Source organism: Sus scrofa, chromosome X (genome assembly GCF_054392235.1).
Source record: "Sus scrofa isolate SSC_HxYL_T2T_F1_AM1 chromosome X, Sscrofa_HxYL_maternal_Yorkshire_Landrace_v2.0, whole genome shotgun sequence".
Classification (NCBI taxonomy): Eukaryota; Metazoa; Chordata; class Mammalia; order Artiodactyla; family Suidae; genus Sus; species Sus scrofa.
In genome coordinates this window covers 36,085,608-36,109,079 of record NC_139401.1, presented here as the reverse complement: position 1 = coordinate 36,109,079, position 23,472 = coordinate 36,085,608, and the positions used below count along the sequence as shown (strand labels likewise).

Here is a 23,472-nt window from a genome sequence, read left to right as displayed (position 1 = left end):
ATCTTCTTCCCCAGGCCCCATCCTTAAGCTAAGCCAACGTAAAACCCCTTTGTGCCTCGCCCTTGAGAGGCTTGCAGATCTCATGATGAAAGTACTCTCCCCATTGCAATAGTCCATTTATTTTCTTTTGTATTATCCCTTTCTTTATTTGACTTTATTCCAGGTAAACACATACCTTAGTATGGATTTTTAAAAATTTGACTGTTTCTTGGTTTGATTTTTGGAAGGGGAGCCAGCATGAAGGGTAAGTGGGGAGCAGTAGGAAAACTAATGGAAGACACAAGTAGTGAAGGAAATTTGCAGGTTTTGTGGGTTTGTTCTCAGAAACAAACTTCCCCTCATGGGAATGAGAGGTGGGGTGAAAGCAGAATGGAAGGAAGGTGCTCCCAGAGGGGGTGAGGCAGAAGCAGGCTTTGATTTCTTAGTTTCAAGTTGGGTTCTACACTCAGATCTGGGACTATACAGCAATCTTACCCCTGGTGGTAGGGGCTGCCTGCAAACACTCCCCCTTCTCATCATTTCCCCCCTTGAGAGCACAAATGTAAATCTCTAGGTTGAATTTCTGGGCCAAACAGTTTCCTGTTGAGCCAGAGGAGAGAAAAGCAAATGAATCTTGCAACAAATTGATTAAGCAAATTTCAGCAAAGATCAGAGGTGTACCTAGGGACTGTTTTTGAAAACTCCCAATGACTCCTGGAGTTTAGAGTTGTATTCTTTTGAAATTTAGTCTTATCGTCTCACTTCTTGGGGAGAAACTTATCTGAAAAGACCATCTTCTATCAACATCATAATCACATTCTATTGTCATCATTCTTGTTACTGCATTTTGATCTTATATTTGTATTTCCCTGTCTGACTTACTTCACTTAGTATGATAATTTCTAGGTCCATCTGTGTTGCTGTAAATGGCATTGTTTCATTCTTATTTATGGCCAAGTAATATTCCATTGTATATATATATGTACCACATCTTCTTTATCCATTTCTCTATCTATGGAAATTTAGGTTATTTCCATGTCTTGGCTATTGTAAATAATGCTGCAGTGTACAATGGGGTGCATCTATCTTTCTGAATTATAGTTTTCTGTAAGTTTTATAAAGGAAATGAAATATAAATATAAATATATTTTTATATCATAAAGAATTTTTTCCTTGTTTTTCATTTATGTTTACCCTAACATTTGAGAGAAGAAGTTTTGTTCCCTGTGTTTCAAAATATCCACTTTGAACACTGACAGGTAAGCCTCGAAGCACTGAACAACAGCTTGGAGAGAAGCCATATTGATGAAAGATCTGGTCTTCCCTATTCTAGGAATATAACTCCTTGGAAGAGAAGATAGAACTGAAAAAGCAGAAAAAGAGAGTCACGGAGGTAGGTCCAGAAGGGGATGCTGTTAGGTGGAGCCAAGGAGTTCCCCTTGAGATGAAATAGGATCACAGACACGCTTTATGCCCCACTTCTTATCTGGAACTCCAAGAGTGCTACATGCTAACACCTATACCCTCTCAGTAGAAATGGCCATAGGTCAAGTATAATCGTGGAGAAATCCTGAGACTGTCACAAGTTGCTTGCATTCTCAAGTTTCTAGTAGTCTAGGACAGCTCAGTGAAGATGTTGCAGGTATTGAACCACCAAAGATTTCTGAACCTGAAAGGTACATGGAGACAGTCTGAGGAAGACTCAATGGATGTGGAGAGACTCATCGTTTTAGATGAGGAATATGACGTATGCCCCTCGTGGATCTGGCCTCAGAGAACAGACATCAACATGTCCTCGTGGGATTGCATGGATGATTTTACAAATTCAGAGGCATTTCAGCAGAGGCCATAATGCATAGGAAGGGATTATGGACAAAACACAAAACCTAATATGACAAAATAAATTATTCCCCTGTAGGGGAGAAAAAATAATTTCTACCCTTCTAAGTTCTTAGCTGAGACTCCTCTACAATAAAAGATTAACAGGAGAAAAACAGAAGTTTAATGACATGTATACCTCCTTTATATATGGGAGAGCCCCCAGGAAAACCATGTACCTCCCCCAAAAGACCCAAGCCAGCACCATAAATACAGTTTCCAGCTAACACAAAAGAAGATGTTGTGGGGGAGGGGTGGGGAGTGAGTTATGGGAGGTTTTCAGGAAAAGCACAGTTAAACATGGATAAGGTTGTTATGCAGATGTAAATCATTGCCTTCTCCATTGATAAGGGCATCTAGAGATTTAAATTCATCAGTCTTTTCCTGGTACAGAGAGGGAAACACACTTACAAATGGAGATTCTCCTTGTAAATGTCTCTTACTCAAGGGTAACTTCTTAGTTTTCACGACTTTTCCCGAGTTTGCTATTTCTTTCAAATAACCAGCCTAAAATAATCGTTATACCAAAGAGATATATTTTGGGATGGCAAATTCTGCTCCCTTTTACCATCACCCACAGTATAATCATCCCAGGGGAAAAAAGATGAAAAGGGTAAAATCCAGAAATTCCTCTCTAAATAATACTGGTAGAAAACTAGACGCTGCTTGAATTTACCATAAATGTTCAGGTTTCTTTCCTTCACAAACAGGGAAATGGAAAATAAAGTGTGCTAAAACATACTATAAGTTACATATATTGGTATATGTATATATGTGGTATAGGGAAGTTCCCAGGCTAGGGGTCGAATCAGAGCTATAGCTGCCAGCCAACACCACAACCAGAGCAACACGAGATCCGAGCCATGTCTGTGACCTACACTACAGCTACACCACACCAACGTCGGATCCTTAACTCACTGAGCAAGGCCAGGAATCAAACCCACATCCTCATGGATACTGGTTGGATTTGTTTCTGTTTCTGCTGTGCCGCACTGGGAACTCCTCAAGTATTCAACTTCTAAGAAAGTAAGGAACAGTTTCAGCTCAGGTTATAAGTGTGTTACCTGACAATTTGGTAAGAAGTAGAAATCCACACCTGGGCTAAAAAGTCCAGTCAGTCCCAGGGTGGGGAATTAAAGATTCTGGTCACCAGTTCCAATGCGTGTGTGTGCAGGGCGTGGGGGGGGGGGGGTAGGGCCTAGGGGATGGGAGGTGTTCCCACACCAACAAGCAGTCTTCCAACATCATCTGGGTGTCCTATAGTTTTACTCAATTCTGACACTATATACTTGGCGAGTGTCAGATCCCACAGATTAAGGGGTCAGTACTACAAAATTACCTCTCTCCTGCAGATGCTATTGTTACTGGCCCCGGTTCTTGCACAAACAGAAAGAATTTGGAGCAGTGGGGCATCGGGATGGGGGTCTTTTCAGTTGGGAAGTGCTGCAGCAGCTCTGGGATAGAGGCAGATAGAAGCAGTGCTGACAGAACCAAAGCAGTGTTAGGAATGGAGGCAAGCAGGCTCTCTAGGCAGGAGTGGCTCTGGGTTGAAAGGAATTCCCCTTAAAGCCACAGCATCTTAGGCTGAAAGTTAAAGGTGGTTTTAAGGGGGTTAGGGTGCTGTTAATGGGGCATTCCTTGTCCATCTCCCAGACAATGCCACAGTGGGTTGCCTTGGAGACCACAATCAAGTTCAAAATCAAGTTTGCAATGTACAACGAATGTATTCATGCCCTCAAAGAGTGGGGGCCATCCTAGAGTAGGCTCTGCTCACAACTGGGACTTTCCTTATATTCCCATGTTGCAGACCAGAGTGAGGACCTGATTTCTCCTGCCCTGGGCCCACTAATTTCTCCTGCCCTAGTCCCCTACACCATGTCTAAGGGCTGAGTGTTGTTTGAGGTCTGTATGGGGCATATTTTATCTTCTGATTGGTGTCAGTCAGGATACCTTATTTGCATGGGGAATGGGTTATACAGAGGCAGGGTGAGGAATGGGGAGACATTCCTTCCCTGGTAGGGAGTGAGCACCCAGGTTGCATTACAATGAGACATGGCCAGAGACTTTTGGGTTTTATCTCCTTGAAGGGACTTGGAGCCTATAACACTATCACAACAGATATGGTAGGGATTTCCCAGAGAAAGAGAAGCAGGCATGGCTTTCTTGACATAAGAGAAGCCATTTTAGGCCTAAGTCATTTTGTGATCTAAGCCTGGCCACAATACTTGCCCTTGAATGGATCTTAGTAATTAATGCTTCTAAGAGAACAAAGGAATGGAGGAACAAAGGAAAAGCAGTCAAGAAACAATAGTTCAGTGGTAGAACAGAGTCCAAGTTCCTCCTCAAGGGATATACATAACAATCTGATACATATTTTTGAGTTACTCAAGAACTAAGGCCTGCCACCCTGGTGGAGGATGGTAACTATACACTGAGACCTTAGACAGGTCAGTAACAGAGAATGACAATGTTGACCTTTTCTGACCCTCATGACTCCCATCAACCAAGTCTTGAACTGTACCATCCTAACTGTATCATCCTCTGTCCCAATTCTATGCTGAATTCTCCTGTGAATATTCATATACTGTCACCTTAAAATTTCCCCAATTTTGCTGTCCGAGGACACACCGCTTTGGGAAAGATTTCTGGTGTTCTCCGTACTTGCTGCAAGTAATAAACCCTTTCTTCCTTCAGTCTTTGGTTTGGTTATATCTTTCATTTTGACATCCACCAAGATGTGAACCTAATTTTCTGGTAATAATACCAGTGGCAGATCTAGGTCATCAAGTGTGATTCTGACTGACCAAGTTATAGATTGGAGGTTCCAGTGACTCTTTCCTTGGGTTCAATTAATTGGCTAGAGCAGCTCACAGAACTCAGAGAAACATTTTACATACCTTATCACCAGTTTATAATAAAAGGATACAACTCAGAAACAGTCAGATGATAGAGGTGCTTAGGGCAATGTATGGGGAAAGGAGGAGGACCTTCCATGCCCTCTCCAGGAGCACCACTCTCCAGCACCTCCTTGTGCTCATCAACCTAGAACCTCTCTGAACCCCATTCTCTTATGTGTTTTATGGAGGCTTTATTACATAGGCATGATTAATTAAACTCTTAGCCATTGGTGACTGATTCAACCTCTAGTCCCTCTTTCCATGCCAAAGGTCAGAATGGTGGGACTCTAAGTTCCAAGGCTCTAGTCACATGATTGGATCCCCTGGCAACCAGCCTCCATCTTTTGGTACAGTCCAAAGGTCTCCTCATTAATATGACAAAAGACATCTTTATTGCTCTCATCACTTAGGAAATTCTAAGGGTTTCAGGAGCCCTATATCTGACAGGAAACAAAGACCACACATATATTTCTTATTATAAATCTCAACATTATAAACATTATAGGAATGGTATGGCATTTCCATGACAGCTAAAGCTCTCACCATACCAGAGCATCCTACTTTCTGTATTATTAAAAAAAAAAGCAAAAGCAAAAATTATATAATAAGCTATAATGATTAAGAAAAAATGGCCAGTAATATGGAAGGTGAGGCAGGTTTAGGAGGTCATTGAGGCCCAAGATACTTCGGAAGTAAAGTAAAGTCAATGTATTACTGAGACAACTTGAGGGTTGTCTTTACTATGTTTCTTTGGAGCCAGACGGTTAATGCCAAGAGACAGACCATAACTCTTCTCTAGACAAGAAAGCATGGCCACATTTTATTTCTGTTATGAAATCGGACCACTGTAAGTGCACTTTCCAAAAAAATACAACCCTCTATGCTGTTTTCTCAAGGCCATTTAAGGCCAGAATTAAAAGTTCTTTGTTGAGGTGAGAGGAAAATGAGGCAAGTGCTGAGAAGAAGATGCAGTATCCTGGGAGAAACAAATATCAACTTCCAATGGAAGAAGTTGAGAACATTCCCCGTCAATGTAAAGAGTTCTAAGAGGCACCCAGGATCAAGGTGATCTATATGATGACAGTGGGCAGGGGTGTTATACTGTCTAGAATTTAGTTAAAATCCTATACACAAGAAGTTGAAGAAGACACCCCCCTCTAAAAAATGGAAAGATATTCCATGCTCATGGATTGAAAGGATATCATTAAAATGTCCCTACTACCTAAATAAATCTAAAGATTCAGCACAATCCCTATGAAAATTCCAAAGGCATTTCTCATAGAACCAAAATAATTATTTCTAAAAATTGTATGGAATCACAAAAGATCCTGAATAGCCAAAGCAATCTTGAGAAAGAACAAAGTTGGTGGTATCATGCTCTCTAATTTCAGACTTTAATACAAAGTAATACTAATCAAAAAGTACAGTATTGGCATAAAAACAGACATAAGCATCAATGGAACAGAATAGAGAACCCAGAAATAAACACATATTTGGAGAATTAATTTATGACAAAGGATCCAAAAACATACAATGGAGAAAGGATGGTCTCCTTAATAAATAGTGTTAGGAAAACTGGACAGCTACATGCAAAAGAATGAAACTAGAGGACTATCTTACACTGCATACAAAAAATAACTCTGACTAGAAACCACAAGAGTCCTAAAAGAAAACAAGCAGTGAACTCCTTGACATTGCTCTGAATAATATTTTTGCGGATGTGACTTCAAAGGCAAGGAAAACAAAAGCAAAAATAAACAAGTGAGGCTATATATATATATATATATATATATATATGTATATATATATATATATATGTATATATATATATATATACGTATATATATATATATATGTATATATATATTAAAAAAGCTTATGCATAGCAAATAAAATCATTATCAAAATGAAAAGGTAACTTACTGAATGGGAAACAATATTTATAAATCATATAGCTAATAAGTAGTTAATATCTAAACTATATAAAGAAATCATACAACTCAACAACAAAAACACAAACAACCTGATTAAAAATGGGCAGAGGATCTGAATAGACATTTTTCCAAAGAAGACACACAAATAGCTGACAGACACAAGAAAAGATGTTCAACATCACTATCAGGAAAATACAAATCAAAACCACAATGAGATATCACATCATACTTGTTAGACTAGTTATCATAATAAGAAATAACAAGTGTTAGAAAGGGTGTGGAGAAAATGGTACCATTGCACACTGTTGATAGAAATGTAAATTTGTAGAGCCATTGTGGAAAACAGTATAGAGTCTTCAAAAAATTAAGAACTGGAGTTCCCTTGTGGTACTATGGGGTAAGGATCCAGCATTGTCACTGCAGCAGCTCAGATCACTGCTATGTCATGGGTTTGATCCCTGACCCAGGAACTTCCACATGTTTTGGGTGTGGCCAAAAAAAAGGTAAGAACAGAGGTACTATATGATTCTATTTTACTTTTGGGTATTTATCAGAATAACACAAAAAACACTAATTCAAAAAGATATACACAACCCCATGTTCATTGCAGCATTATTTACAATAGGCAAGATATGGAAACAACATAAATGTCTATCACTGGATGAATGTATAAAGAAGCTGTGGTATAGGGAGAGAAAGGAATACTACTCAGCCATAAAAAAGAATGAAATCTTGCCATATCTGACAAAATGGATGGACCATGAGAGTACTGCACTAAGTGAAATAAGTCAGAAAAAGACAAATATTATCTGATTTCATTCATGTGTGGAATGTAAAAAAAAATACAAAAGAAATGAGTAAACAAAAGAAAAACGAACTCATAGCATCAGAGAACAGAATGGTGGTTAATAGAGAGGAAGTTGTTTGAGGAGTGGGCAAAACAGGTGAAGGGTCAATTGTATGGTGACGGTTGGTAATTAGACCTTCAGTGGCTGTAGTGTATACAACTGTAGAATTGTAAGGTTGTACATCTGAAAATTACACAGGATCATACACCAATTTTACTTTAAAAATTCTACACATACATGAAGACTTAAATACACATATATTTTATGTGTATTATTTAAAATTAGTTTAAATATGAACTCATATCCACTAAAGAACAATGCATAACCTGAATGTGGTCAGCTGGCCCTCAGGTAGGAACTCCATACTTAGGAGGCAGCTACTGAAAGTGCCTTTGTTCCTTGTTTTTCTAGGCTTTGCAACTAGGCTTTGCAAATTAACAAATTAAATGCCAAAAATGGAATTTTATTGGTTAAATAGACATGTTGACAAAAATGATTTTTGTAAATGGACTCACATAGTCCACATAGATGAAATAAAAAGTAATTAAGGTTTGTGAATGGGCTGAATCTAGTGTGGGAAATATTGCCCACCTGGCACAAAGAGTTTTAAGAATCTAATGAGGATGGAAGACTTTATCCTTTGGAATGGAGCCAAGGTCGTTTTCCTGCTACTTGTTTGGGAATATGGTTTTTAAACTTGGCTGTACATTAGACATACTTGGAATGCTTTAAAAACTTCAAGTGCTGAAGCCATACTTCAGAACAATTAAATCAGAATCCTTGGGGAGCAGTTCAGGCATTAGTGCTTTTTAAATCTTCCCAGGTGCTTACAATGTGCACCTAAGTTTGAGAACCATTAGTCTGAAAGGATATATAGTGGTGATTTATTATAATGTTTGCAGATTCCAGCCTCTGTACTGGTTTCGGATCTGTCTAGGGTGACCTTTCATTCAAGGAGGTAGTTGAAGCACATAACAGACAAAAATCTGGACATCATGGAATCCACAGAATAGGTTATATGAACTGTTTCGTGCCTGCTCAATAATCAATGTTTGATTACTCTATGTCTGTATATATGGCAGCATTTTTTCTAAGATTCATGTTATCCTGACAGAAAAGTTTAAGAGGAAGCAATTATCCTTACCCACCTCCAACTTTTATGTAGCACTGTCTTTCAAAAATAAACTAAGGACTGGGCAAAAACCAATTGGCCTAAGTCAGTCTGTAGTAGATGCTGGAGGTATAATCCGTTACCAACCCAACCGTAAGTTACTTTGTCACTATACAGATGGCCACTATCTTAGGATACTAAATTCTGGACAAAGACTTCATTACTATATGCATCAAAGAGTAGAGACATTAAATAATAAGTAAATAATTTGAGTCTAATCAGGAAAGCAATATTGTCCTAGGGTATAGAAATATTTATTGGGTAGTCACACACCAGAGGATGGCAAACATGTACCTATCTTTTTGCCTCTGTAAATGAACTAAATTTTGAACTTTAGTTTTCATTCCAGCTCAGTGGTAGAAAATTTAATCTTTCAAATTGAAGGTAAATTCAGTACGCTTTCAAACTCAGAAATTTCCTGTCTCCCCTTTTCTTCTATTTGTCCCGGAAGTGATCTACATTCCAGGAGGATTTATAAGTAAGCTGGCATTTGGGATGGATGGGTAGACAGACAGATAGATGGATAGATAAGTAATGTACAACTTAACACTGGAACTAAGAACCCATGCTGTCTTGGCTGAGATGTGTAATCTTAATTGATTTTATTGACTGACATGTATTCACTATTTCTGTGGCTCAAATGCCTGTATTCTTTCAGCTGTGCAATACCCAGTGTATTGTAGACAGATGTGCACCTTCATTTTCCTGTCATCTGGGGAGGATCTTAAGTCTCCAGTCAATGGGCCACTTTTAGATCCTCCCTGACCCACCACATTGAGGGACATGCACTCACAACTTGCTACTCTTGGTTTCAGACGCCAAAGTGGCTTTGGGATTTCTCCAGGGGCCTCTCACTGTCCCATTCTTATGTTTGGGTCCCATTAACTCTTCCAGACTCTCACACACACCAAACCCTATCACATGACCCTGGAACATTTAATTCACAATTTAATGCGCTTGGTCACCTCTGCCAGATACTTGGGTTCTTTATGTGACCATAGGGAGAAAAAAGTTTTCACATCATCACATAATCTTTTGAGTTACATGCACATGGCATCAACTCTAGGTCTGCTTCCTTCAAGGCTGAATTTTCTGAAATGCCAGGTTTTCACAACTTGTGTGTTCTATGAGTTGATAAAATCTACTCAGAAACTGACTTGATTCTTAATTCCCAGATAACTTGGCCCTTTTGTGCCTCACAGAATACTGCTAACCTGATAGGTGGTATGCCCAAGGTTGTTAAAAATAATAGGAGGAAGAAAAACCGTGGTAATTGTCAAGATATTGCCTCCTATAATACCTGTAACAAAGGTCTGTGGCTAATTGAATGGCTGGGATAAAATGCATAACATTTTATGAGAATATCTGTATTGGCTTATGTTTAAAGTGACTTGTAAGAAAACCAAAGCTCTGATATGTTGAGATGTGTCTGAGATAGCAGCGCTAATTAATAGCAACTCTGGGAACAGAAATGTGCAGTGTTTTTCTGTTGCTGCTCTAGTTTGGACTGAAGAAACAGAAAGTGGCTTCTAGCTGTAAAAAAAAAAATTTAATAAATAGAAAGCTCAATTAGGAGTTCTTTGTGGCTCAGTGGGTTAAGGATCTGGCATTTTCACTGCTGTGGTTCTGGTTATAGTTGTGGCATAGATTTGATTCCTGGCCTAGGTTTGATCCCATGCCTAGGGTGAAGAAAAAAAGAAAAAACAATTCAACTAAATAGTTGAGAGACCAAAAGGAGAACTCTTATGTCTTACAATGATTGCTAAGGTAAATAGGTAGAAAGAAGAAAAGACTCTTCTTCCTTGGCAAAGACTCAGCCAATGAAAAATCATGGACTCTTTGTTTACTATAGCCTTCTCAACTTCCCTTTCCCTCTATAAAAGCAGTTTCCTTCCTTTGCTGGGTGGGCACTTATACAAGGCTCACCACAGGTGGGTTGCCCAGCTCCAAATAGCAACTGCTTGCTGATCCTCAATAAACCCATATTCCCTGGAAAGAAGTGGCAGTCTACTTGCTTTAGGTTAACACAGCAGCTTAGTATCAGTGATTCACAAATATGACTGTGCGCCAGAGTCAACCACCGGGCTTTTGCAAAATACATGTGACTCTCCCCCAGCAAGCACACAGGTTCATCAGGCCCAGGTTAGGTTCCATGCTTCTGCATTTAAAAATAATCTCCACAGATAATTTATTTCTTCTTTTTTAAAATATGGAATGCTTCACGAATTTGCATGTCATCTTGCTCAGGGGCCATGCTAATCTTCTCTGTATTGTTCCAATTTTAGTATATGTGCTGCCGAAGCGAGCACTCCACAGATAATTTCTATGCTTTATAAAATAAACAAAGCTGAAGAGCATGTATGATGCATATCCAGTCAGCCTCAAATGTTACGTTCTCTGGATGTCATTTCAGGAGGTTTTTCCTGGTCTCTTCCGGCTTCTAAAGCTACATGTAGAAGAGTGAATTTAGAATATTCTATCATACCATGTACAAAAATAAACTCAAAATGGATTAAAGACCTAAATATAAGACCAGATACTATAAAACTCCTAAAGGAAAACATAGGCAGAACATTTTTTTTTTTTTTTGTCTTTTTGCTATTTCTTGGGCCGCTCCCACGGCATATGGAGGTTCCCAGGCTAGGGGTCGAATCGGAGCTGCAGTCACCAGCCACGCCAGAGCCATAGCAACGCAGGATCCGAGCCGCGTCTGCAACCTACACCACAGCTCACGGCAACGCCCGATGGTTAACCCACTGAGCAAGGGCAGGGACTGAACCCGCAACCTCATGGTTCCTAGTCGGATTCGTTAGCCACTGCACCACGACGGGAACTCTGGCAGAACATTCTTTGACATAAATCACAGTAAAAGTTTTTTGGACCCATCTCCTAGAGTAGTTAAATTAAAAACTAAAATAAACAGATGTGACCTAATTGAACTTAAAAGTTGTGCACAATAAATAAAACCATAAACAAAAAGAAAAGACAACCTAAGGACTGGGAGAAAATATATGCAACTAATACTACTGGCAAAGACTTAATTTCCAAAATATACAAAGAGGTCATACAGATTAATATTTAAAAAAAAAAAATCAGGAGTCCCCCCCCATCGTGGCTCAGTGGTTAATGAATCCGACTAGGAACCATGAGGTTGCGGGTTCGATCTCTGGCCTTGCTCAATGGGTTAAGGATCCGGCATTGCCATGAGCTGTGGTGTAGGTCGCAGACATGGCTCGGATCCCTCGTTGCTGTGGCTGTGGCGTAGGCCAGCAGCTATGGCTCCGATTTCACCCCTAGCCTGGGAACTTCCATATGCTGTGGAGCAGCCCAAGAAATGGCAAAAAACAAACAAACAAAAAATCAAACCCAATCAAAAAATGGGCAGAAGATCTAAATAGACATTTATCCATTAAAAGACAGATGCCTGATATCATTAATTATTAGACAAATGCAAATCAAAACTAAAATGAGTTATTACCTCACATTGGTTAGAATGGCCATAATTAAAAAGTCAATAAAAAATAAATGATGGAGAGAGTGTGGAGAAAAGGGAACCCTTCTACACTGTTGATAGGAATGTACATTGGTGCAGCCACTATGGAGAACAGTTAGTTATATGCCCCAATTATGGGGTTTTCTTAAAAAACCGAACATGGTGTTACCATATGATCCAGAAATCCCATTCCTGGGTATATCTCCAGAGAAAACTCTAATTCAAAAAGATACTTGCACTCCAATGTTCACAGCAGCACTATTTACAACAGGCAAGACATGGAAGTAACGTAAATATCCTTTGACAGATAAAGGGATTAAGATGTGGTACATATACACAGTGGGATATTACTCAGTCATAAAATGAATGAAACAATGCCATTTGCAGCTATATGGATAGATCTAAGGATTATTATACTAAATAAGCCAGAGAAAGACAAATATCATATATCACTTATATGTGGGATCTAAAGAAATGATAGAAACAAACTTATTTACAAAACAGAAATAGACTCACAGACAAAGAAAACAAATTTCTGGTTACCAAAGGGGATGCAGGGGCTGGTGGGGATAAATTATGAGTTTGGGTTTAATATATACATACTAGTATATATAAAATATATAAACAACAAAGACATACTATATAGCACAGACAACTATATTTGATGTAATAACCTATAATGGAAAAGGATGTGAAAAAGAATATATATATATATATATATACACACACACATATATATACACATATAACTCAATCACTTTGCTGTTCACTTGAAACTAACATTAACATTACTGTAAATTAACTGTAGTGCAATTTTAAAAAAAGAAAAAAAGACCAAATGGGAGGCAACTAAGGTAGGCATCAGCCTAATGTATGTATAGCTTGAGGCAGTGGTTTTAACACTTTTGTGTGCCTCAGGATCATCTAAGGTGCTTGTTAAAATTGCAGTTGTCAAATGCCACACCCAAGTCACCTAAACTGCTTTATGGACACTTGATAATGGGTGATTAATAAATGGATATATGCTAGAGTTTGAACTGAAGACGGCTTTTATTATAACCTGGAAGTGAGGCCTTGTGACCCATTCAACCCCTACCCACCCCAAACCTTTAGGCTGCTCTTGTGCAAAAAGAATAGATTTGTATGACCAAGTTGGTTTAGGTCATGGGGCTTATTTACCAAGTGTTTGCTACCAGTAGTCAAACCAACCTTCCTTTGGAAGCAGCAAACAGTTCGTCTCCTGGTCTTGGCTTTGGGACATAGTCTGGCAGTGAGTCAGAAGAGAGCATATTTGTCTGTTGGGGGATTTGGCAAGATGGCATGTAAAAACATTTTCCAGAGTATTTCTGAGACTGCTCAGAGAAATACCAACACTCTTCCAAATCTATAAAACAAGCTATGATATTTACTAAGTGTTGAGCTAGAAAACACTGAATTTGCTGATTGATAAATGCCTGTTTGGAGAACAGAAAACACCTGCCAAGCACAATCTGCCACTCAATAATTTTCAGGAAACACAGATGGCAAGAGTGTTTGGACCTTAACAGCTCTGGCGACCTAGAGAGTTCATTTGTAGTTTAATCACTTCACAGGTAAAGCAGAGGACAGATGTATCACACTAGGTCCAGCAGCAGGATGAATCTTGGTATTGGCCCAAACCATCACTCCTTGGCTCCTTGCATGAATCCCTGGGAATATGGAAATAAGAGACTGAAAATCTGTGTGGTGAACTCCATAGCCTGTACTACCAGACAAAGCAGGTAAGAACCATTAGGAGAAATGGCCCTGTCGGGATAATTATTAGGGCTGCCTTCTTACCAGTAGATTGACATCCAGTGGGAGGGAAACCTGGAAGAATGGGTGGGGTTGGGGAATACTATGAGAAATAAAGCAGAAAAAGAACTGGAAGATGGAACTGCAAATTAAAGGTGATCCTGGCAAGACCCAAAGGAAATCCTAATTTGGCCAAGAACAGCCTATCTTCTGATCTGCTTTGCTGTCTGCTCCAGATCCAGAGACTCCTAAAGACAGTGGAGAAGTCAGAAAACATAGGAAGTAGTGACACCCGAAAAGCACTGAAAGGAAACAAAACTACACGTTCTTATGGAAAAAAAGAGCATCCTGCTTGTGAAGGGTTTTATTTACTGAAGTGACAGGGACATAATTGTCTTCTTTACATATTACCCTCACTGTATGCTGAGAACTTTGAATGGAGGCATGATAAGGTATTTATTGTGGTACTTCCTGCAGAAAGCGTAAGGTTTACAAATGGTAGGTGTTTAGTACATGTTTGTTGAATGAATGAACATAATGCATATGTTGCTGTTGAAGTGGAAGGGTAGAGGGTGACAGGAGATGAGCTATGAAGTCTACAGGCATATGTAATAATGATAGGGATAGAGTACGCACAGGTGGTTGTAGAAGTCCTGATAGGGGATCATAGATAAAGAGGGAAGCCTGGGAGTTGGTGGGAGACCACTGTAGTAAGTTCAAGAAAGCCACCAGAACAAGGCAGGCCTGCTTAACTCGTGGAGATGCGAGAATTGCCTCAGGTCACTGGGTTGGGAATGGGATGAGGCTTGCATTCAGATTCAGATCAAGGGCAAGAGTTTGAAGATCACCCTTCAGCTAATTTGAATACCCACCTTACCAGATACTGAGGAGGAGCTACTACTCTGGAAAGGAAGAGGTGGACCTTTCCAACCACCTCTCCCCTTGGATGATAAAGGTGTAGCCCACCAGATCCCTGGGCAAAGCTTTTTTGCCTGCCTGCTTATATCTTCTATAAGTGTTCTATCCTAGTAAATCTGTTTCTTGCCTATCACTTTGTCTCTTGCAGAATTCCTTCTGCGTGGAGGTATAAAGACCCTGAGCCTTAGTGAGTTCAGACACAGGGTGAGTAACTTGTATTTAAAACCCTATGTTTAAGTCTCAATCTGGCTTTAGGTTGGGTTCGAGTCCAGGCACGTGGGTTCAATTTGGGTTTTGGCTGGGCTCAAGCCATTGGTGCTGTCAGTTTCAGTAACACTGAGAATTCAGAATTTGTGTCCCTCATTCCTTATTCTTTCTTATCTTCATCCCTCTGTAATTGATTTCCTTCCTTTCCCACATTTCTTTCTGCACTCCCCCCTCCCATTCATTTCCTTCCTTCCATCCTCTCCTCCCTCTTTCTCTCCCTTCTGAAATTAAAGGAACCGAGGCTAAAAAGGACTGGCTGACACCTCCAACTTCCTCCATGAAGGCGATGATAGAGCTGGGACAAGGCTAATTTTTTTGTCACCCAAGCCAGGTCTCTTTTCTCCCCATTGCACACATACTCCCTAGTTTAGATTTATGTACAATTGAAGAGAGCCAAGCTGTCACCATGACACTGAATGAAGCTCCTCATTACTCTCTATGAATTGCTCCAAAATTATGACAGCTAAGAAATTAGTGGCACTTCACACTCTGCAGTATTGCAGGGATAGGAAATGCTTGGTTGTGATGGCCATTAAAAGGACAGACATGAGTGATAGGAAACAAATTTTGTTAATAAGTATGTGTCAAAAAGTACAATACATGTAGATTATCAACACAATAAGTGTTTTCTACAATGGACTGCTCTGAATTTCAATGACTATCTTGGGCTTTGTCACACTTGAGCTGTATCCTCACAGCACCCAGATTAAAATGAAAATATGAAAAATCTGTCAGTTCATATTTGTTGGAGTATACAATTCCATAAGTGTGCACATTGCTTTTCTAGCTAAATCCATCTGTTCTGTTGGTATCATGTAGACATATCTACAATTATAATTTTATTTTTGTATTGCTAAGTGAGTATTTCGGGAGGCAGAAGACTTGAATACTCTTAAGGCTTTGATAGCCTCCCAGTAACCTGGAAACAAGTTACTTAACCATAGTTCTACCCATTAATATTAAAACTAATAATATATACCCTTACACTATTTAATGGAGGATTGTGAGGGCAAATTAAGTGACAGTCAATGCATAGAGGAAATTTTTTAAGGGTCAGCAAAATGCATTATTCACTTTATTTTTTAAGTGGAGTGAAATGGTGATATTTGCCAAGGGACTAGGAAGTACCATGAGGAATCGATCAACTTTATTTTCCCTCATGCATATTCTTACTTTTCCCCAGAACTAATGAGCCCTGACTCTGCTCAGCAGTAGTGAATAATCACATCTGAATTTCTACTGAGATTTTGCTCTACTGGTGATGTTTTTCTTCTGCATTTGTTACCTTCCATTTAAATTTACTTTCTCATATATGCTTTGCTGATTAGAAATTGTGCTCTAGGGCAATTGTTCTAATTTTTTATTCTTTTACCTTTAGCAATGATCATTGCTTGATGCAATTTAATTTAAAGGGTTGGAGGGGAAGAAGCTGTAGGCAGGGAGGGTAATTTGGAGGCTACCAGCTTGTGAGTCAGTTAAGTCCTTGGTGAGTGATAATCAAGAAAGCCATAAACTATAAACAAGAAACATATTGTATTTTTTTTCTTGTGTGTGACCTAGAATTATCTGAGTTTTTATTGACTTTAAAAACACACAATAAATGAGGTTAACATTATTGAGTACCAAGCTTTAGAACATGTTATATCTAAAGAAAATACCTGGGCAATACTCCTCAGTCTTCTCTCTCATCTGATAGGAAATGCTAAAAAAAAATGCAAAAACGCAAAGAAAGCAGAAGCAAAATGGGTAATACAGAAAAAGTAGGTAGTTGAAGACAATTTACTGACACAATCTGTCTTAGAAATTATTCTTATTACTTACAATAAAAAGAACATAGCAGAGTTGAATGTTAAGCACTGGAGAAGAAAAAAATTCCATAAATCATTGTGCACCATGAGAAAGTTGAATGAGATGTTAGTGAGAAGATGTATGGAACCAGCTTGTACGGTTTTGCTGGGTTTTGGATGGTTGAACATAGATTTATCTTGGGGGGGGAGTTAATGTGTCATAAATCCTTACATCTGATTGGGTTTGGAAAATAACCCCAGAGCATACATGGAGGTTTCCTTTGATTAAATAGATTTAGGGCTTGTTAATACATTAATCAAGGTTTTTCTAATGGGCACCTGGGATTACTTCAGAGCCAGAACTATGATCATATGCAGGAACTGGCAGAAATCAATCTCTATCTCTCTCTCTTTTTTTTTTTTTTTTGCTTTTTAGGGCTGTGCCTGAGGCATATGGAAGTTCTCAGGCTAGAGGTCAAATCAGAGCTGTAGCTGCCAGCCTATGGCAGGGGAGCAATATGGGATCTCAGCTGTGTCTGTGACTTACACCACAGCTCACAGCAACGCCGGATCCTTAACCCACTGAGCAAGGCCAGAGATCGAACCCACATCCTCATGGATACTAGTCGGATTTGTTTCAGCTGAACCAAGATGGGAACTCCTCTATCTCTTTTTGAATGGTACACTTATTAGATTATATCAACTTTAGGTTAAACATTCTTCCTCCCCCATAGTCTAAGAACTCCTGAGAATATTTTGTATGTGTAGGTATACTGTGTTATTTAATGCTTTATTACCTGTGGCTTTTTTTGTTTTCCTATGATGTTAAATAATAAAAATTCATGTGACATCACTAAATTAAGTAACTTCCCAGTTTTTGTTTTGCTTTTTTGTTTGTTTTTTGGCTTTTATATAATCTTACAATTTCAAATACTAAAGACTTTGAAGCAACTTGTTAAACCTGTAGGCCATGGATTTAGATTACCTTGTTGCAAACCACATTCTTGCTACTGACTAGAAAAGCTGTCTTAGGCCACCCTCTTTTTTAGTTTTCTTATTTGGAAAATTGGGAGAGGGAACTAGTATTTGGACTCCTTGTTAATATAGTTATGAGAATTTTATCATACATGTCTTTCTTGACTTATGATGGGGTTACACCTCTATAAGCCCATCGTAAGCTGGAAATATATGTCAAAAATGCATTTAATACACCTAACCTATCAAATATCATAGCTTAACGTAGCCTACCTTAAACATGCTCAGAACATTTATACTAGCCTACAGTTGGGCAAAATCATCTAAGGAAAGCCTATTTTATAAGAAAGTGTTAACAACTCATGTAGTTTATTGAATACTACAGGTAAAAAATACAGTGTATATATGGGTTTATAATGGTTTTAAGTGCATTGGTTATTTATCCTCCTAATGGTGTGGCTGACTAGGAACCACTGCTTGCTGCTGCTGCCTAGCATCACAAGAAGTTATCATAAGGCATATCACTAGTCTGGGAAAAGATCAAAATTCAAAATTCTAAATACAGTTTCTACTGAATGCATATGGTGTTTGCACTAATATAAAGTAGAAAAATCATAAGTTGGGTCTCATAAGTTGGGACAGTCTGTGTACCATGTGTCAAGCTCAGAGTAAGCATTAAAGAAAGGTCAACTATTATAATGGTTATTCAGTATATAAAACTCATTTCTCCCAGTGACTTGATCCTTATCATAAAACATGAATGGAGATTTAGGAGTGATGTCAGCAAAATGGCAGAATAGGAGTCCTCCAAACTTGTTCCCCCAGAGACAATGACTTATCAACAATATAGGGTCTAGATAGTCTTGGATAATTTCAGAAACCAGTTAGAATGACTCAGTACCCCAGGAAAGTGCAAAGCCAAGAAGAGCCATGTAGAAATGGGTAAGAAAAATTGTTGGATTTCACTTAAGACAGCCTTTCTCCAAAGCCAGCACAGCTTGGGGCAGTCGTAAGAAAACACACCACTCAGTGCTTCTCCTTTGGAGGAAAAGAGAAGAGTGGAACATATACCCAATATTCCAGCTATTCAGGGGGCTGCCCAAGGAACTGAATTCTGTCTCCATTGACTTGGAATCCTGACACGGAACCAGATTATTTTTGAAGTCTGGAGGCTGCTGAGAACAAGGTAAACCTGGTAGCCTCTTGCAGCAAAAAGTACCTAAAGAAGCATAACAGACACTAGAGAGGATAAGAGATTACAAGCTCCTGAAAAAGAAACTGGAAAATCTGTATAGTTGGGAAATTACATGTACAAGCACAGAGAAGATATACCCCCAGAAAATATTTGAGAGGCTTCTAAAATCTGTAGCCAGGTTGACTGATAAAGAACTTCCATACAAAGCCAGTCTACAAAGGCTGGAAAAGGTGGATGTTTTTGCAAATACCCAAATCTTAGCAAAAAAAAAAAAAAAAAAATAATAGTAATGAACACAAAGACACAGGGAAATATGGCTAAATTAAAAAAACAAAACTCCAGAAACTGACCCGAAGAAATAAACATCTACGAATCAACTGAAAAAGAATTCAAAATAATTGTCTTTTGGAAGCCCAATGGGCATTTGTTGAAAGCAAAACATACACACACACACACCAAAAAAAACATGTTGGTGAGGATGTGAAGAAATCCGAACCCTTGTACACCGTTGGTGGGAATGTAAAATGGTACAAGTGGTATGGAGAACACAGTATGGAGGCACACCAAAAATACAGAAGCAGAATTTATCCTATGATCTAGGACTCCAACTTCCAGGTATATATCCGAAATAATTGAAAACAGATTCTCAAAGAGATATTTACACACCCATATCACATCCATTACAGCTATATATATATATATATATATATATATATATATATACACACACACACACACATATATATATATATAACATATATAAAGCTTTTTAGGGCTGCACCCATGGCATATGGAGGTTCCCAGGCTAGGGGTCGAATGAGAGCTGCAATTGTCTCTCTACATCACAGCAATGCAGGATCAAAGCAGTGTCTGCAACCTACACAACAGCTAAGAGTAATGCTGGATCCTTCACCCACTGAGTAAGGCCAAGAATCGAACCTGCATCCTCATGGATACTAGTTGGGTTCATTACCACTGAGCCACACCAGGAACTCCTACAGTGTTATTTTAATAGCCAAGAGGTGGCTATCCATCACATATGAATGGATAAAGAAAATGTGGTATATATATGCAATGAAATATTATTCTCCCTTAAAAAAGGTAGAAATTCCAACTCATGCCACAATATGGATATACTTTGTGGATATTTCTATCATATGCCACAAAATGGATGTACAATGTGGATATTGTGCTAAATTAAATGAATCACAGGAGGACATTTACTGTATAATTGCACTTACATGAGGTATCTAAATTAATTAAATTCTTAGAAACAAAAAAAATAGAATGGCAGTTGCAAGAAGCTACAGGGATGGGGTAAAAGGGGAGTTGTCTTTTATCCAAATCAAGACAACATGCCCCAAATGGAGTCATTCATACTAAGCCCCGGGTCACCAAACAGACTTATAGTTTTGGCTCTCCCACAAATGGAATCTTAAACCAGTCAGTCAGGAATCACCTAATAAGAACCAGTTAGATAATCTGCCTGATACACCCCTGTCACTGCCTAAAGGCAAGTGATCTTGCAATAATCAACCCACTTTTTTTTTTTTTGCCCAGTATAATTTCCTTGTTCCCACTCCCTTCTGTCCATAAAAGTCTTGCATTTTGTACAGCTCCTCAGAGCTCCTTTCTATCCGCTAGATTGGATGCTGCCTGATTCACGAATCACTGAATAAAGCCAGTAAGTTCTTTAGAATTTACTCAATTGAATTTTGTTTTCTGACACTTTCAGTGGGTACAGAATTTTGGTATACAAGATGAACGTTTTCTACAGATCTGTTGCATAGCAATGTGCTTATAGTTAACACTACTATACTATACAGTTAAAAATGCTTAACATTTTAAGTTGTTAGTTTTTTTTTTTAACACAATAAACAAAGTTTTCATGCTAGGGTAAGCTCTAAAAAAACTAATACTTCATCTATTCCCATGCCAGCATTTCATCACAATTTCTCTCTTATTGTCTCTTCTCCTTGAACTTAACACTTCCTTTGTCTTTTGAATTTCTCATTCAGTGCCAACTATTTGAAAGTAACAGTTTTCAGATTTCTTTAAGAAATGCTTATAAGAAGAGTACAGAACTCAGAAGATTGAATCAAAAGATTTTGGTCTATACCACAACAGTTTCTCCATGCTACATCAACCTGTAGCTAAAATTAGCTCTTTGAGTAATCTGTTATTGGGGAGGAAAAATATTTTTGTATCCTTCTAGTTGCTTGGCTGTAATAAAAGATTAAAGGAAAAGAAAAGAAAACAAGCTTAGAAACATGTATACCTGATGTATGCATGGGGAAAAGCCAAGAGAACTGAGTAACTCCCTGAAATGGCCCAAGCCGTCACCTTATACACCACTTTCAACTCAAGACAAAACATGGGGAGAGCCAGTTATGGGAGGTTATCAGGCAAAGCACAGGAAATAGATAATGTTTATTCTACAGATTTAAGTCATTGCCTTCACCATCAATAAGAGTTTCTAGAGATTTAGTCATTTTCTTAGTGGTATAGAGAAGGAGATATTCTTACAAATGGAGATTTCCTTTATAAATTTAAATTTATTACACAAAAGGGTAACTTCCATTTGGTTTTCTGAGCTTCCCTTCTATTTCTCAAAATAATCTTTATGCTGAAGAAGCATATTTTGGGGTGGCACATTCAGATCCCCTTCTGAATAAACCAATTCTAAAACTAGGGAAGGTATAGTAAAAATGTACCTCCAGGATTTCCCGTCGTGGCGCAGTGGTTAACGAATCCAACTAGGAACCATGAGGTTGTGGGTTCGATCCCTGGCCTTGCTCAGTGGGTTAAAAGATCCGGCGTTGCTGTGAGCTGTGGGGTAGGTTGCAGACGTGGCTCGGATCCCGCATTGCTGTGGCTCTGGCATAGGCTGGCAGCTACAGTTCCGATTGGACCCCTAGCCTGGGAACCTCAATATGCCAAGAAATGGCAAAAAAAAAAAAAAAACACCCCAAAAAAGTACCTCCAAAGTTAGTAAAGGCAAAAACATGTTACACAAAACAAAAACAAAACCCAAACAGAACAAAACATGAATTGAGTGTTCTTATCCTAATATTAACTTCTTATCTGGATATTTCAATTTTTACCAATTGCCTCCCCTGTCTCTTTGAAACCCATCTTGTAGATTTCCCTTCCTAGAGTGAACACTTGCTTAAAAAGTAGAGAATATAAGTCTGATCTTCCTTTCTCAAGTGGAATTTCCCATTTCCATTTAGAAGTTATTATTTCGCAGGGTTTATCAGGATATTTAAACATATCACTTTACAGTGAATATTCACTCATTAAAGAAAGAAGAGGCAGGAGTCAGTATTTGAGGTCCCTTTCCATTTTATTTTTCATGTTTTTATTTTTGCGTTTCTACTCCATGCCCAACACTATTCAGGAACAGAAGATTCAAATAAGACAAAACCAGACCAAAAATACAGCACATAGTTTATCCTACAGATCTCAGTTAGGGACTATATTAGATAACTCGACTTCAACAAATTTATTCACAAGGGGGACTTGACCCACTTCAGTAACCAAGGGAAGGTGGGCAGTGGCACAGCCAGGCCTCTGAGACAGTGGGAACAGTGGCGCCTCTCTGCAGGGCTCTGTTTCTCTATGGTGGTTGCCTTCATCATCTGTAGCCAGCTTCTGCCACAGGCTCTTCAGCCTGACTCTGACAGCTCCTGTCCTCACAGTGTCACCATCAGAGAGGGGACGAGCAGAGCCCAAGTCCCAGAGAGGTGCTCTGATTCCCTCTGTGTCTAGGAAGATGCAGGACTGTGATGGGCAGCCTCCACCAGGATTCTTTGTGGCAGTGACCGTGCAAATGACTGAAGCCGTGTGTATGCTTTGAATGTTAAGCAGTAGGTTGTGAGATCAAACATAGATTTGAAAGAGAATCTCCTTCCCCAGGCCTAGGTTAGTTGAGCAAGACAAAAAGGTGTTGAGTAGATTAAAATATTATCCCATGAGGCATTCCAAAAAAACTATTTTTCTCCCATATATTGTTCCCTTTCAAAGATAAAGTTTAAAACATCCTTGTTTGGAATGAATAACTAGCTTTCCGTCTGGACATAATCATAATCATCTATAAGTTCTTGGTGGAAAATTACTGCTTGTATCCTGCAGTTTTCTCCTCCTCCCAATACATGGCTGCATTTTGCTTGCAGTGTTTTATTTCTAGGCATCTATTCAGGTCAATTCTGTTAACTCATTTCTCCACAGGAAGAAGAAAATTACGTCCCACCCTAGCACATGGGAAGATTTTATCTCAATTTATAGAATGTTTTATGTGGCATTTATTTAAATTTTCTTCCACATGGTGGACTGCAGATCGCTCTCTTCTTACATA

At 38.8% G+C, this 23,472-nt stretch overlaps 1 protein-coding gene and 1 non-coding gene across 4 annotated transcripts in view; both read right to left on the bottom strand.

Annotated features, from left to right (window-relative positions):
- The window catches only part of PRRG1 (proline rich and Gla domain 1), an 880,589-nt gene that overhangs the window by 746,646 nt on the left and 110,471 nt on the right, over positions 1-23,472 (bottom strand). The gene's annotated exons all lie outside the window — the stretch shown is intronic.
- LOC146394537 (U6 spliceosomal RNA) lies at positions 10,911-11,016 on the bottom strand. Its single transcript, XR_014835934.1, has one exon. It is a non-coding gene; the product is annotated as a U6 spliceosomal RNA (small nuclear RNA).